The 13,399-nt window shown below is 37.7% G+C and overlaps 1 protein-coding gene across 2 annotated transcripts in view; it reads right to left on the bottom strand.

The window, feature by feature from the left end:
* The window catches only part of tmem39b (transmembrane protein 39B), an 85,315-nt gene extending 72,278 nt beyond the window's left edge, over positions 1-13,037 (bottom strand). The window contains exons 1-2 of one of the 2 annotated variants that reach the window (XM_073028151.1): positions 12,923-13,033; positions 11,268-11,392 (exon numbers count right to left, since the gene is read on the bottom strand). The gene's annotated coding sequence lies outside the window, so the exon portion shown is untranslated. Of the gene's footprint in view, positions 1-11,267; positions 11,393-12,922 lie in introns of both variants that reach the window. The other variant, XM_073028150.1, reaches the window with a different exon arrangement.
* Positions 13,038-13,399: the final 362 nt, after the last annotated feature.

Genomic DNA, 13,399 nt, shown 5'->3' with positions numbered 1-13,399 from the left:
GTAGAATATTACTATATTACTATAATTTCTGCCCTCAGCTTCCACCTCTCTGAAGAAATAAACCCAAGTTTGCCAACTTTATCAATGCTCTGGTAAAAAAAATTTGTACCCTCTCCAAACTTTACACATTCATGCTCACCAATATTGGACACAATACACCAACCATAGCCTAACCAAACTTCCAAACACCCACAACTATATTGATAATTTTTTATACTTAATGGCCTGACTGATGAAGGCAAGCATGCCATATGCCCTCTTCACCAACTGATCTACTTCTGTTGCCACTTTCAGTGAGCTAGAGATTTGCAATCCAAGATTCCTAAGGATCCCACCATTCACTGCTTACTTTTCTCCGGCATTTGACCTCTCCAAGTGCACGAACTTATCCCTGTCTGGATTAAACTCCATCTGCCATTTTTCTACCCATATCTGCACCAGATCTATATAATGCTGTATCCTGTGACATCTTCCCGATTTTCCAAAACTACACTAATACTTTTGAGTCATCTGCAAACTTATTGATCTGACCTTTTACATCCAAATCATTTAAATGTATTACAAACAGAGGTCCCAGCATTGAGACTCACAGGAATGGGCAATTTCCTGTTTTAACTGTGGAGAAAGACGCAAGGACGTCAGACCTTGAGATAATTAATGCAGAGGCCTTAGGGATAGTCTGCCTGACAGCAGAGGAGGTGGTGGATGTTTTTAAACATACAAAGAGAAATAAATCCCCAGGACCTGATCAGTTATGTCCAAGAACACTGAGAAGCTAGAGAAGAAACTGCAGGAACCCTGGCTGATATATATGCATCATTAGAACTGCAGCACAGTACACCCACAATGTTGTGCAACTTTTAAACTTACTCCATGATAAATCCAGCTCTTCCCTCCTACATAGCCCTGTATTTTTCTATCATCCAGGTTTCAATCTAAGAATTTCTTAAATGTCCCTAATCACAAGTTCAAGTTTATTGTCATTCAACCATATACATGTATACAGCTAAACAAAACATCATTCTTCTGTGCCAAGGTGCAAAACACAATACATATAGTTATGATTCAGTATATAAAGACAATAATATTAGCACAAGTTACTAAGTGACATGGCCTGAAGATTGACAGGCTGACATGCACTGCGAGGTGCATATTTATATAAGACAGTATAATGTGACTGACATTATTATAAAGGGTGAAAGATTAAAAGTGACCAGTACAGAATGAGAGTGCACCTGTGAGTTGGAGAGTTGGGGATGGGTTGGGGGGAGGGGGGGAACAGAGGGTGTACAAAAAGTTGTACACGTGAGCTGGGTGGCAGAAGGGTATTAAGCAGTCTAAAAGCATAGGGGAAGAAGCTGTTACCCAGCCTGGTTGCTCTGGTTCTTATACTGTGTTCGAAAGGATAGAAGGGGTCTTTGATAACATGGAGGCACTGCATATGCAGCACCTCTGACATACACTCAGTGGCCACATTTTTAGATACACCTACCCATTAATGCTAATATCTAGTCAGCCAATCGTGTATCAGAAACCCGGTGTATAAAAGCATGCAGACATGATCAAGAGGTTTAGTTGTTTTCAGACTAAACATCAGAATGGGGAAAGAGATGTGATCTAGATCATATGATATAGGAGCAGAATTAGGCCATTCGGCCCATCAAGTCTGCTCCATCATTTCATCATGGCTGATCTATTTCCCTCTCAGCTCCAATCTCCTGCTTTCTCTCCGTAACCTTCATGCCTTGACTAATCAAGAATCAATCAACCTCTGTTTCAAAGATATCCAATGACTTGGCCTCCACAGCCACCTGTGGCAACAAATGTCACAGATTCACCACTCTCTGGCTAAAGAAATTCCACTTCATCTCCATTGTAAATGAAGGTCCTCTATTCTGAGCTGTGTCCTCTGGTCTTAAGATACCCCCATCTTAGGAAACAGCCTCTCCATCGAGGCCTTTCAACATCTGATAGATTTCAATGAGAACACCTCTTATTCTTCTGAATTCCAGTGAATACAGGCCCAAAGCTATCAATGTCCATCATATGATAAAATTTCAATCCCAGAATTATTCTCATGAACCTCCTTTGAACACTCTCCAATGCCAGCACATTCTTTCTTAGATGAGGGGCCCAAAATTGCTCACAATATTCCAAGTTAGGCCTCACCAGTACCCTATAGAGCCTCAAAATTGCATTCTTGCTTTTATATTGTAGTCCTCTCAAAGTGAATGTTGATATTGCATTTGCCTTCCTCACCATCAGCTCAACCTGTAAACTAACTTTAGGGAAACCTGCACGTGGACTTCCAAGTCCCTTTGCACCTCCAATGTTTGAACTTTCTCTCCATTTAGCAACTAGTTTATGTTTTTATTTCTTTTAACAAAGTGCATGACCATATACTCTGGACACTGTATTCTCTCACTTCTCCGCCCAATCTTCTAATCTAAGTCCTTCTACAGCCTCCCTGCCTCTCCACCTATCTTCAAACGGTCTGCTAACTTGGCCACAAAGTCATCAGCTCCATCATCCAAATCACTGGCATAACATAAAAAGTAGTCCCAACACAGACCCCTGTGGAACACCACTAGTCACCAGCTGCAAACCAGAAAAGGCTCCCCTTATTTCCACTTTTAGCCTCCTGCCAATTAGTCAATGCTCTACTCGTGCTAGTGTCTTTCCTGTAATATCATGGACTCTTAAGTTGTTAAGCAGCCTTAAGTGTGGCACTTTGTCAAAGCCCTTCTGAAAATCCAAGTTCAAAACATCCACTGATTCTCCTTTGTATATCCTGCTTGTTATTTCTTCAAAGAATTCCAATAGGTTTGTCAGATAAGATTTTCCCTCAAGGAAACTATGTTGACTTTGGTCTATTTTATCGTGTACCTCTAAGTACCCTGTAACTACATCCTTATCAATAGACCCCAACATATTCCCAATCACTGAGGACAGACTAATTGTTGGAAGAGGAACCTCTTCATTCAAAGGGTGGAATGAGATGCAAGTTAAAGTTGTAGACGTGGGCTCAATTGTAACATCTTTGAGAAGTTTGGATTAGGTTCATGGATGAGAGGGATATGGAGGGCTACCATCTGGGTGCAGTTAAATGGGACTAGACAGAAGACCAGGTTGGTACAAACTAGATGGGCCAAAGGACTTGTTTTTGTGCTGTAGTGTTTTATGACTCCAAGATCATAAAAATTATGGAACTGATCCAAGTGCACTGTGATGTGCTAGGCCATATAAAAATTACCAAAGAACAGGGCACCACATGCAAAATGCTGGAGGAACTTAGCAAGTCCAGCAGCATCTACAAGCTTGCCTTGGCTCTTGCGGAAGCTAGGAAAGAAAATGATGTAGATTTTGCAGAGATATTGCATCATCTTTAGCCACAGTTGAAATTCTGGAGGATTGGATGGTAGCTGATGTTATATTGTTACTTAAGGGCATCAAGGACAAGCCAGGCTGACATCGGTGGTGGATAAGTTATGGGAGGGGGGTAAATTTTGAGCGACAGAATCTATCAGGATTTGGAGAGACGTTTCACTTTAGAGTAGCAAAAGCAAGATCTATGCAAAAGTGGGAACCACTGAAAAGAGCAAGTCTTGTTACGTGTGAGTTTCACTTAGCCCAATAAAAATAAGAGAGGTTTAAGTAAGAGGCCATTGTACAAGGGATCAGGGTTTGAGTGGGGAAACTGAGGCTTTGGTGAGAAGAGGCAGAGGGAGTCTCAAGATGGCGCTCATGGAGTAAACCGCTTCTAGGCTTTGCTCCAAACCTTTTACGTCTTTTTAACCTACAAACACCCCTTAAAGGATCTTCTTATACTTATTCTAAAGGGGTCTAAACATACAGAATTTTTCTTTTTAACTATTTGAATTATTCTCAACTTGCTGAAATGTCTAGAGCAAAAGAATCGAAACAGACGAAAGAACTGATAACTTTAGAAACAATTGTGAAGCTTATAGAAGACAAATTTGAAGAACTGGAGAGAAAAATAACCGTAAAGTTTTTTCGGTTTGATGAGCGTTTGAAACTAGTTGAAGAAAAGCTCCAGACACTTTCACTGGAATCACAAAAACAACAAGCAAGTATTTTGGTTCTTGAAGAAGCCGCTCGCAAGAAAGATCGTATAATTGAAAAAATACAAGAAGAGCAAACTTCGACTTCTCAACAGATGGATCGTTATAAAGTTAAAATTACTGATTTGGAAAATCGCTCTCGAAGACAAAATCTTCGATTAATTGGGATTCCGGAAAAATTTGAGAGCGGTGATCTTACCGTTTTCTTCTCTAAATTTCTAATGGATGTCTTGGGTCCAGAGGTACTGGACTCTCTCCCGGTAATCGATCGGGCACACCGTGTCTCCCGTTTTCGGTCTGATTCAAGTTTGAAACCACGACATGTAATTCTTTGGATCCATTACCCTCATACCAAAGAACGTTTGATTCGGGCGGCTCGAAAAAAGGGTATGATCTGCTACCAAGAGTTTAAATTTCGCATTCTGGAAGATTATAGCCCTGAAGTCTTAAGGACTAGAATGGCTTTTAGATCGGTTATGTTGAAATTTCACCAGAAAAGCTGCAAGCAAGCGCTGTTATTTCCAGCACACTTGAGAGTCACTCTTGAGGACGGAACTTTTCGGCTGTTTAAATCTCCAGAGGATGCTCAAAGTTTTCTGGAACAATGACATTCTATCGGGCTGACTAATGTAATTTAGCCTATAGATTTGGATCTGTTACAGAATGATGTTTGGGTTTTTTTTGGGTATGGCTTACATGCATTTCTTATATACGGTTAAAGCTCTTTTTGCTCGGTTTATTTTGACTTTATTATTTTTTCATATTATTAATCTATTAGCGTTGAAAATAACTTATTAGGGTTTTTTTTCTCCTTTTTGCTTTTCTTTTTAAGCTGATATACACTTTTTTGTACTCTTAACATTTAAATATTAAGATTTAAAAAAAAAAATGTCGTTTCTTCTTCCCGACAGACTTTAGTGCTTGGAACGTCATATCTGTTTTGATGTGTTTGAAAGTTTTAAACTTTCATTTAAAATACCAATCCAGTATTAGTCATTTATGGGTTTTATCGTTTTAATTCTTTTTTAACCCTTTTGTTTATATACATTTATAATACTAATTTTATATTTTAACTTTTGTTATACCAACCCTCTCTTATAATGTGGGTTGTTTGTATTTTTTTTTAACTTTGTTGTGTCTGAGTTGCCGTCTTGAGACACGGGGGTAATTTTAGTATTAGATTGCTTGCTTGCCTCTTTTTGGCTTTTTTCCTGGGGTTTTGAGAGTGGAGGGAGGGGGATTTTTCTTTTTTCTTTTCTTTTTGCTTGCTTTCTGCTTAGTTTTATTTCATGGGCTTATATGAAACTACAAAAATGGTCGCAGTGCCGTGACTTCCGGTTTCTCCTTGAACTTACTTCCTTCTTCCGGGTTCATGAGTTCACTTTTTTTTCAAACTTATGTGTTAATTGTAATAAATATTGTCAATATGGATAGGACTATTAACTTTGTTTCTTGGAATACTAATGGTTTAAATCAGCTGATCAAACGGAAAAAAACATTCAAAGTATTCCATAGAATGAATGCTAATGTTATTTTTGTACAAGAGACTCATGTAAGGAAGGTGGATAGTCAACGGTTGTTTAGGTTTTGGAAGGGCCAACAGTATCACTCAAATTCGCAAGCCAAAGTAAGAGGTGTTTCTATTTTTATAGATTCATCAACTTCTTTTATATATCATGAAACAATTTCAGATCCGCAAGGTAGATTTTTGCTTATTACTGGTCTACTTTTTAATCAAAAAGTTGTTTTAGTTAATGTTTATGCTCCAAATACTGATTGTCCTGAATTTTTTAAATGTTTATTTACATCCTTTCCTAATTTGAATCAATACAGATTGATAATGGGTGGGGATTTTAACTGTTGTCTAAACCCTTTGATGGATAGATCCAAGCCCACCCAAACTCTTCCGAATAAATTGGCTTCTCTCATTAACTCTTTTATGATTGATTCAGCTATTTGTGAAATTTGGCGTTTTTTACACCCTAACGACAAAGAATTTTCATACTTTTCCCATGTTTACCATAATTACTCAAGAATTGATTACTTTTTCATTGATCACCATTTACTTACAGATGTTATGGATTGTAAATATGACTCTAATACCATATCTGATCATGCACCTTTGAAGTTATCTATTAAGATGACGGATTCATATATTAACACTAAAGGTTGGAGGTTTAATCCTGTTTTATTGCAGGATCCTGACTTTGTCAACTTTATTAAACAGCAAATTGATTTGTTTTTCTCAACAAATTTTACATCAGAGATCTCTAGTGGAACTTTGTGGGATACTTTTAAGGCATATATTCGTGGACAGATTATTTCATATTCTGCTGGAGTTAGGAAACGAACTAATTCTAAAATATTAACACTAGTTGATAAAATCAAAGCAATTGACAAGATTTATTCAATGACCCCTAGCAAAGAACTTTATAAAGAAAGAGTGGAACTTCAAATGGAGCATAGCTTACTATTATCCTCCTCGATTGAAAGTCAGTTAATTAAATCAAAAGCCCAATTCTCTATATATGGAGATAAGTCTGGTAAATTACTAGCTAACCAATTGAAAATTGTTTCGGATAAACGACAGATTACTAGGATTCGTAAACAAGATGGTACTTTGACGATCGATCACAAAGAGATAAATAAAGCCTTTCAAGATTTTTATAATTCCTTATATCAATCAGAATGTACTAAGGACTCTTCTATAATAAATGAATTTTTAAGGAAATTGAATATTCCAAAAGTAACTGTTGAGGACAGTGTATTTTTGGATACACCTATTACGAAGTCTGAAATAGAAAAGGCTATTTTTTCAATGAATTCGGGTAAAGCTTCTGGTCCAGATGGTTTTTCTAAAGAATTTTTCAAATCTTTTTCTTCCACACTTTCTCCTTGGCTTTGTAAAATTTTTAAAGATGCATTAAGTATAGGTAAACTACCACAATCTTTTTATGAAGCTTCTATTTCTTTAATTCTTAAAAAAGATAAAGACCCTACTGAATGCGCATCCTATCGACCTATATCCTTGTTGAATACGGATTTTAAGATTTTTAGTAAAATTTTGGCTATTAGATTAGAAAATATATTACCTCGAATTATTTCTGAAGATCAGACTGGATTTATTAAAAATCGCTATTCATCTTTTAATATTAGAAAATTAATTAATATTATTTATACCTCTTCATCTAAAATACCAGAGTGTGTCATTTCTTTAGATGCTGAAAAAGCATTTGATAGAGTCCAATGGCCATATTTATTTAATACAATGCAACATTTTAATTTTAGTTCAAAATTTATTTCATGGATTAAATTAATATACCATAAACCCTTAGCTTCGGTTTTTACCAATAATCAAAGATCCCCTTTTTTTCAGCTATTTCGTGGTACAAGGCAAGGTTGTCCTTTAAGTCCTTTATTATTTGACATTGCTTTAGAACCCTTGGCTATAGCTATTCGTGAATCACCCAATATTTTTGGTATTACCCGTGGGGAGACGACGTATAAGGTATCATTATATGCGGATGACTTGTTATTATATATATCTGACCCTGAAAGATCTATTCCTGCTATTTCTTCTTTGCTCGCTCAATTTAGTAACTTTTCTGGTTATAAATTGAATTTTAATGAGTGAACTATTTCCATTAAATACGCATGTTCCAATTTATAATCAAGTACCATATAGAATTGTTACAGATTATTTTACTTATTTAGGTATTAAAATTACTAAAAAACATAAAGATTTATTTAAAATTAATTTTCTACCTTTAATCCATCAAATTAAGCAACTTGCTAATAGGTGGTCTCCATTATCTTTGTCTTTGGTAGGCAGAGTTAATGCCATTAAGATGATGATACTACCTAAATTTTTATATTTATTTCAAGCATTACCAATTTTTATTCCTAAATCTTTTTTTGATATGGTTGACTCTAAAATATCTTCTTATTTGTGGCAGAACAAAAATCCTAGACTAGGCAAAAAATATTTACAGAAGCCTAAGAAGGAGGGCGGCTTGGCTCTACCAAACTTAAGATTTTACTATTGGGCAGTTAATATATGGTATTTAATATTCTGGACACAAGAACCGACTACAGCTGTTTGCCCACAATGGGTAAATTTGGAATGTAAATCTGTGCAAGATTTTTCACTGATCTCAATCTTAGGATCTTCACTTCCTTTTTCATTATTCAAAATGAATAAACAGATAACTAATCCCATAGTCAAGTATACATTACGAATTTGGTTTCAATTTCGTAAATTTTTTGGCTTGAATAAGTTTATGCTGTCATGTCCTATAATATCTAACTACTTCTTTCGGCCTTCATCTATAGATCAAGCTTTTCTTTTATGGAAAACAAAAGGTATAACATGTTTTCGTGATCTGTTTTTGGATGATAACATTATGTCCTTTGAACAGCTATCTAATAAATATAATTTACCTAAAACCCATTTTTTTAGATATTTGCAAGTCAGAAATTTTCTGTATAATGAATTAAAGTCTTTTTCGAAAGAATGTCCATTGGACATTACAGAAAGAATATTAGCCCTCAATCCTTGTCAAAAGGATTTAGTAGCTATCATTTATAATATGATTATGAGTGTACAGCCAGATGCATCAGAAAAAATTAAGAAGGAATGGCAAGAAGAATTGCATTGTCCTATATCTACTGAGGAATGGGAAACATTTTTATCATTGGTAAATTCGTCCTCTATTTGTGCTAAACATGCCCTAATACAATTTAAGGTTGTACATAGAGCTCACATGTCTAAAGATAAACTTGCTTGATTTTATTCTTATGTTAATTCAACCTGTGACAGATGTCATTCTGATGTTGCTTCATTGACTCATATGTTTTGGTCTTGTCCTTGTGTACAAAATTATTGGAAAGATATTTTTAATATTATTTCAAGAGTTTTAAATATCAATCTCCAACCGCATCCTTTTACTGCAATTTTTGGTTTACCGATGATAGATAATAATCGTCTATCCGCTTCATCTCAACGAATGATTGCATTTGTTACATTAATGGCTAGAAGATCTATTTTACTGAATTGGAAAGAAATTAACCCTCCAACTGTATTTCAGTGGTTTTCTCAAACTATTTCTTGTCTGAGTTTAGAAAAAATTAGAAGTGTGGTTTTTGATTCTTCAGTTAAATTTGAGGAAACTTGGAGACCATTTATTCAACATTTTCATATGAGTTAAATGGTCTGATCCTAAACCTTACTGTTATTATCCTTAATTATTTGGATGGAGGTTCGGAGTTATCGGCACTACTGTATGTATTTAACATTATGCAATTGCCCATGTTGGTTAGTTTTTAAAAAAGTTTTCTTTTAGTTTTTGTTGGGGGGGTTTTTTCTCTTTTTCGATTCTTTTACATGAATACTATGAGTTTGGGAGGCCTTATATATTGATTATTACGTATCTGATTGTCTATTTAAACTATTAATTATGTACTCTCAAATGTTTTGTATTCATATTTCACTAATGTTTTTCTTAAAATAAAAAGATTTAAAAAGAAAGAAAGAGAAGAGGCAGAAGCCAAGGTTCCAGAGGCCAGTTTGGATCAGCCACTGTGAGTGGGCCAGTGGAGATGTCAAGGACCTGGGGCTTTGCATTGAAAGGCTTCAGCAAGGAGGCGCAGGTAAGAACAGGTAAGGTTTTCTTTAATATAGTTAATTAAAAATGCACCAAATTACATAAAATCTGGATGCAAGATCAGGTAATGTATAGTAGCTGCATGCTGTGAGAGTTGTGGATCCCATTGTGGTTCTTGGTGACCACAACTGCAGGCAAGAGCTGGTTGCTCAAGGAACTCGGGCTCAAAGATCTACAATCTGACCTGGAATATAAAACCCTCCCTCCCCCTCCCAAATCAAAACTATAGTTATTAATATATACTTTTCCTGATGCAAATAGATCCTATCCTAACTACCTTTTCCAATAATTTCCTTACTACTTAGTTCCTGGAATTTCCATTCATTTGCACCAAATCAATCTTAGCATTTTCCTGTAAAGCCAAGAGGAACAACATTATTCTTTCTGGTACCTCCAATAAATAGTAAATACTACTGGAATCATTTAAGGTTGATTTTTTTCTTGCAGGATTCCTGATGCAAACAATTTACACATGACAAATAGAAGACGATGATCCAAAGAATTTGCTCAGACTTATGATACAAGTGAAACAAACATCCTTGTTGTGTGTAACTACTATGCTGTAGCAAACTTCAAGTGCCTGATATGCTGTTCACTTTAGCTAATATAACCGATCATCTCCAAACTCCTAAACCTCCCTTTGGAACTAGTTCCTTGACTTCCTAACCACAGACCATTCTGTAAGGATAGAAAGCCACTACACCTCGATCATTCTCAACACTGGCTGGATTGCCAGCATCCCACTCTACTCCCTATACACTCAGAAGAATCAGAATCAGGTTTATTATCACCGGCATGTGACATGAAATTTGTTAACTTAGCAGCAGCAGTTCGATGCAATACATAATCTAGCAAAGACAGAGAAAAAATAATAAATAAAATAAAACATAATAATAAACAAGTAAATCAATGACGCATATTGAATAGATTTTTTTAAAATGTGTAAAAATAGAAATACTGTATATTAAGAAAAGTGAGGCAGTGTCCAAAGATTCAATGTCCATTTAGGAATTGGATGGCAGAGGGGAAGAAGCTGTTCCTGAATCACTGAGTGCATGCCTTCAGGTTTCTGTACCTCCTACCCAATTGTAACAGTGAGAAAAGGGCATGCCCTGGGTGCTGGAGGTGCTTAATAATGGACGTTGCCTTTCTGAGACACTGCTCCCTAAACATGTCCTGGGTACTTTGTAGGCTAGTGCCCAAGACGGAGCTGACTAGATTTACAACCTTCTGCAGCTTCTTTCGGTCCTGTGCAGTAGCCCCTCCATACCAGCAGTGATGCAGCCTGTCAGAATGCTCTCCACTGTACAACTATAAAAGTTTTTGAGTGTATTTGTTGATATGCCAAATCTCTTCAAACTCCTAATAAAGTATAGCTGCTGTCTTGCCTTCTTTATGACTACATTAATATGTTGGGACCAGGTTAGATCCTGCGAGATCTTGACACCCAGGAACTTGAAGCTGCTCACTCTCTCCACTTCTGATCCCTCTATGAGGATTGGTATGTTTTCCATCATCTTACCCTTCCTGAAGTCCACAATCAGCTCTTTCATCTTACTGATGTTGAGTGCCAGATTGTTCCTGCGGCACCATTCCACTAATTGGCATATCTCACTTCTGTACGTCCTCTCATCACCACCTAAGATTCTACCAACAATGGTTGTATCATCAGCAAATTTGTACAATATATGGTATTTGAGTTATGCCTAGCCACACAGTCATGCATATACAGAGAGTAGAGCAGTGAGCTAAGCACACTCTTCTGAGGTGCGCCAGTGTTGATCGTCAGCGATGAGGATATGTTACCACCAATCTGCACCGGCTGTGGTCTTCGAGGATCCTATTGCAGAGAGAGGTACAAAGGCCCAGGTTCTGCAACTTCTCAATCAGGATTGTGGTCTAGTGCATCTCCAAGCTTGCAGATGACACCACTGTAAGTGGGCCAAATTTAAAATAGTGATAAATTGGAGGGCAGTAAAGGGACAGAGAGCCTAGTGGCATGGTGTTATGACAATCTTTCCATAAATGTCAGCAATACAAGAGTATGTTATTGACTTCAGGAAGGGAGATGGTGTACATACTGCTGATTATATCAAGGGTGATGAGGTTTGAGTTTGAGAACCTTATGTTTCTAGGAGCAAACATCACTAATAGCCTGTCATAGTCCAAGTCAGGCCACTGCCAGCAAATCTCACCAGTGCACTACTTCCTCAGGAGGTTAAAATAATTTGACATGTGTCCCCTTTGATCCTCACCAGTTTATATTGATGTATCATAGAAAGTATCCTATCCGGTATATTAACAACTCTGCCTGTGACAGAAAGAAACTACAGAGAATAATAGAGGCAGTTGAGCACATCACATAAGGCAGCCTCACCTCCATGGACTCTGCCTATACTTCTCACACAGCCATGGTAAAAGAACCAACATAATCAATTTCGCTTCTCCTCCCTTCCATTGGACAAACGAAACAGAAATCTAAAAGCATGTACCACCAGGCTCAAGGACAGCTGTTCTCAGATAATAGTCCAATAGGATGGACTTGTCTTCACAGTACATGTTGTTATGGCCTTGCACCTTGTCTGCCCACCCTGTGTACTTTCTCTGATGTACTTTCCGTTACTGTTTTCTCTTGTAGAACGTCAATATAGTGTCGTAATGAAGTGACCTGCACGGACAGAATTTTTCACTGTACATTGGTGCACATGACGGTAGTAATTTACCAACATATCTGCGTGAGTAAAATAAAAACAAATCAAATATGTCAAAATAAAGCGCAGCTGAATCTTTCAGGGTGAATACCAACAGAGGAATTACTGAGCAGAGCAGTGAGACGGCACTGAGGCATTTACAATGCACTTGCGAGTCCCTTTGTCTTATTCTGCACAACTGATGGAATTGGTGAGGAAATGGAAGGCTTGCATGAAGGCTACACTGCGAAAAGGACAGGGTTTTTCAACTGCGTCAGGAAGTCAGTAGAGGAGATTAGGGTGAAGATTGTGGACAGGAGTGTGTCAAGAGGAGGGAGAGGGACCGGCCACTTCTCAGTCACTTCTCATTAGGGGCCTCCTCAATCACAGCCGATACCACAGAGCGAAAATGCCATTTCCCAGTCCGCGCCACGCCGAGGCCTCAACCCCACTGACCGCGGCTAATAGGTTTTCAACAACAACTCACCAAACGTGCCAAACAACCAGCTCCACGCTACAGCTTAATGAACAACTAATAAGCCGCAAACAACTGCACCCATCGCCACCGTCTCACATTGGAAACGGCCAGAACCGAGCGAATGAGTGCGCACGCGCTGCCGACTGCGGGCGTGACTACGTCAGTCTAGGAGCGGAAGCGAAAACTTTCCGACGGTTATCAGGGCTGTCTTGTTCTTGCAAAATCAACTGCAAGTGTTTCACATCTCCAGCCTCATTGAAATGTCTGAGTGCTCCAATTCTTTTTTGTTTTGAACAAGAACATGTTCGGGACAGCTTTGTGGGCCGAAGGGCCTGTATTATGCTGTAGGTTTTCTATGTTTCTAGATGTCTGCCACCCCTCGCTACGAACACCATGGCTGAATTCAGAGTGCTCAGTTTTCTCTCTTCAGAAGGATCAAAGATCCTTCTGGTCCTCTCATGGACCCAGGCAACACCGTACATTTGT

This window comes from Hemitrygon akajei, chromosome 24 (genome assembly GCF_048418815.1).
Source record: "Hemitrygon akajei chromosome 24, sHemAka1.3, whole genome shotgun sequence".
Classification (NCBI taxonomy): domain Eukaryota; kingdom Metazoa; phylum Chordata; class Chondrichthyes; order Myliobatiformes; family Dasyatidae; genus Hemitrygon; species Hemitrygon akajei.
This window is presented reverse-complemented; position numbering and strand designations above follow the sequence as displayed.